This window comes from Melanerpes formicivorus, unplaced genomic scaffold (assembly GCF_026170545.1).
Source record: "Melanerpes formicivorus ecotype bairdi unplaced genomic scaffold, bMelFor1.0.p_v2 SCAF_95, whole genome shotgun sequence".
Taxonomy (NCBI): domain Eukaryota; kingdom Metazoa; phylum Chordata; class Aves; order Piciformes; family Picidae; genus Melanerpes; species Melanerpes formicivorus.
Genome location: NW_027142447.1, coordinates 1,093,221 through 1,096,797, shown reverse-complemented (window position 1 = coordinate 1,096,797; position 3,577 = coordinate 1,093,221).

Here is a 3,577-nt window from a genome sequence, read left to right as displayed (position 1 = left end):
TTTTACATCTGGATAAACAACTGTAAACAAAACCAACCCAAAGCAAAAAGGTCACTGCTCTCAACCCCTGAGAGTGAGAGCTTTTGGACTGGAAATGCTAGTGGCAGGACACAAAGTGGATAGGAAGCTGTGATTGCAAACTGGATGAGTTGTCCCAGGAGAACAGAAACTGTAAGAGCAGTGTGAGCAAGCTCAGATATTGTACTCATTGCTCTGGGCCAGTGCAGTGCTGCAGAAACCATTGAAATATGTGAGATAGGAAAGGAAGGGAGACAAGAGACACATTTCTAGCAGTACAACTGACTGGAAGAGGCAAGCAAAGCAAGCCATGAGCAAAAAGAAAAGAGGAAAGCACAATCAGAGCACTTGGAAAGAGAGGCAGGCAGGTTCCAGATGAATGGCAGAGTCGGAGGGGCCTGCCTGTCAGTGGGAGGCTGAGGGAGGGGGTGAATGTGCAGCATCTCCTGCTTATAGCCCAGCTGGACGATCAGTGTTCACAATTTCATTGACTTTACACTAAAGCACTTCCACCCTTAGAAGTGGAGTCTGTCTGCTGTGTCTGAACCTCTGACTCCAGTTATGTCTGTGTCAATGAGTTCCCACAAGAGCTGCAGCCATTTAGCAATAGGTCTGGTAGAACCCAGAATGAGTCTCTCCAGTATTTTTCACAAGCTTGCATCAATCTCCATTTAGCAAGGCCTAATGTCATCTGCTCCAGGCAAAGCATCCAGCTGAGCAATTTTGGCTCCTGTGGGAACCTAGCTCAGTTTGGTGGGAGAAGCTTAGCTGACTGGTGACACAGGCAGGTCTGGATGGAGCCACTCTTGGTAACTGCCTCTATGCATCAGAAATAATGTGGCCAGCAGGAGCAGTGAAATCATTGTGCCCCTGTGCTCAGCACTGGTTAGGCCACACCTTGAGTACTGTGCCCAGGTCTGGGCCCCTCAGTTTAAGAAGGACATTGAGACAATTGAACGTGTCCAGAGAAGGACAACAAGGCTGGGGAGAGGTCTGGAGCACAGCCCTGTGAGGAGAGGCTGAGGGAGCTGGGGTTGCTTAGCCTGGAGAAGAGGAGGCTCAGGGGAGATCTTATTGCTGTCTACAACTACCTGAAGGGAGGTTGTAGCCAGGTGGGGGGTTGGTTTCTTCTCCCAGGCAACCAGCACCAGAACAAGAGGACACAGCCTCAAGCTGTGTCAGGGGAAGTTTAGGCTGGAGGGGAGGAGAAAGTTCTTCCCAGAAAGAGTAATTGGCCATTGGAATGTGCTGCCCAGGGAGGTGGTGGAGTCACCATCCCTGGAGGTGTTCAAGAGGGAATTGGATGTGGCACTTGGTGCCATGGTTTAGTTAGTCCTGAGGTGTTGGGTGACAGGTTGGACTTGATGACCTCTGAGGTCTTTTCCAACCTTATTGATTCTGTGATTCTATGCAAAGCTGTACATGACAGACAGGAGGTTGGGCTAGAAGCTCCAGGGCAGGGGGTGTTAGAGGCCTCACCCACCATCCCACGCCACAGGGGAGACCAAACCTGTCTCAGAGGTAGCGCTGAGCCTGGAAATGACAAATTAGCATGAGCTGTGAATTTACATACTTTTCAGCCACTTATGGCCTTGTCTGAGCCTAGTAAAAGCCATGGGCCCTGGAAAATTTGGGCTCATTTGTCAGCAAGGCATTCCAGAGAAAACATCACGTGTTGGATTTGCTAAGTGAAATAGGATCTTTGTTCTGCAGGCTTTCTTTGCTCCCCCCTTCTCCTCAACGAGGCAGTTTTGCCCTGGGATTACAAGCCAATGTTCCAATCCCTCACAGACGTTTCCCATTATCAGAGCTGCCTCTTGTCCTCCAAATAATTTTCCACAGGACTCCTGTTAACTTAGGCTGGGAACCAAAGCCAAGAGCTCAGAAGAAAGGACCCTGCTGACAAGACCGAAAAATGCTGCAGGGTATTGCTGGGACCACACAGCCTGAAGCATCCTCAGCAGGGGAGCAGGTGAAAAAGATACTAGTGGCAGCACAAAGCTCACTCTACTACTGTACAAGCTTTTAAGCAGGTTGGTGAAATAACTTTGATGAGGTATAATCACACTGTGTAGAACCGGCTGCAGAGCCTGTTGGTGGACAAGTGTGACAGATGATTAACTCTGTGGTGTGCTGCACAAAGGGCTTTTGTGTTGCAGCCTTAAGACCTACTCAGACTTTGTAAGATCCTCCTGTCTGGGGATCAAATTGCCTCTGCTGTAGAAAATTACCAAAGGGGTTGAAGGAAAGGAGAGAAAACTCAAGTGATGTTTTCTGTTTGGATTTCACTTCCAGCCCCTCTCAAAGCATCATCCTCTGCTGGAGAGAGCCACATGGAATCATAGAATCAATAAGGTTGGAAAAGAACTCAGAGATCATCAAGTCCAACCTGTCACCCAACACCTCAGGACTGACTAAACCATGGCTCCAAGTGCCACATCCATTCCCTTTTTGAACACCTCCAGGGACAGGGACTGCACCACCTCCCTGGGCAGCACATCCCAATGGTCAAGTACTCTTTCTGGGAAGAACTTTCTCCTCACCTCCAGCCTAAACCTCCCCTGGCACAGCTTGAGACTGTGTCCTCTTGTTCTGGTGCTGGTTGCCTGAGAGAAGAGACCAACTCCCTCCTGGCTACAACCTCCCTTCAGGTAGTTGTAGAGAGCAAGAAGGTCTCCCCTGAGCTTCCTCTTCTCCAGGCTAAGCAACCCCAGCTCCCTCAGCCTCCCCTCACAGGGCTGTGCTTCAGACCTCTCCCCAGCCTCATTGCCCTTCTCTGGACATGTTGAAGAGTCTCAATGTCCTTCTTAAACTGAGGAGCCCAGAAGTGGGCACAGTACTCAAGGTGTGGCCTCACCAGTGCTGAGTACAGGGCAGAATGACCTCCCTGCTCCTGCTGGCCACACTGTTCCTGATGCAGGCCAGGATGCCATTGGCCTTCTTGGCCACCTGTGCAAGCTATGACTTTGGCTTCCCAGAACAGCTTGATAAAACCCAAAATATAGCAATAGAAATGCCATGCCCTGACATCTCTTATACCAGGGCAGCCCCTGATCATGGAACAACAGAGCCCAACTCCTTCCTGGGTAGGGTGCTGACAGAGAAGCCCTGGCAAATCTTCCTGCAATATAAGGAGTGCTTATAAATATGCTTTACATCTTTGCTTTAAATTGATTTCAGTTTCTGGAGCTGATTTTGCTGGAAGAGGCCCCAAGTTTCATTCACTTCATTTCTGGATGATTCTTATCTAGTGGCTTCTTAAAAGCATGATATAAGGCACTGCAAGCTTTCCTTCTCAAGACAGATGAGATCATGATGTTTGGAGAAACACTGAGAGAAGACTCCAAGAACCAGAGTGTCAAAAAAGGGTTTTTGTCAAAATGATCTGGGGATGCTGAAAAGGGCTTCTTAGGTTCTTCAGATGGACCCTGCTGGCTTGGTAACCTCCTCTGCACCTGAGCTTGATGGGATGGGAAATCTACAGAGTAGAGCCTGATGCCATTCCAGTAGCTGTTTTCTGTTTGTAGGAAGGAGCTTCCTTGAGTCTGTGCAGTAAGTA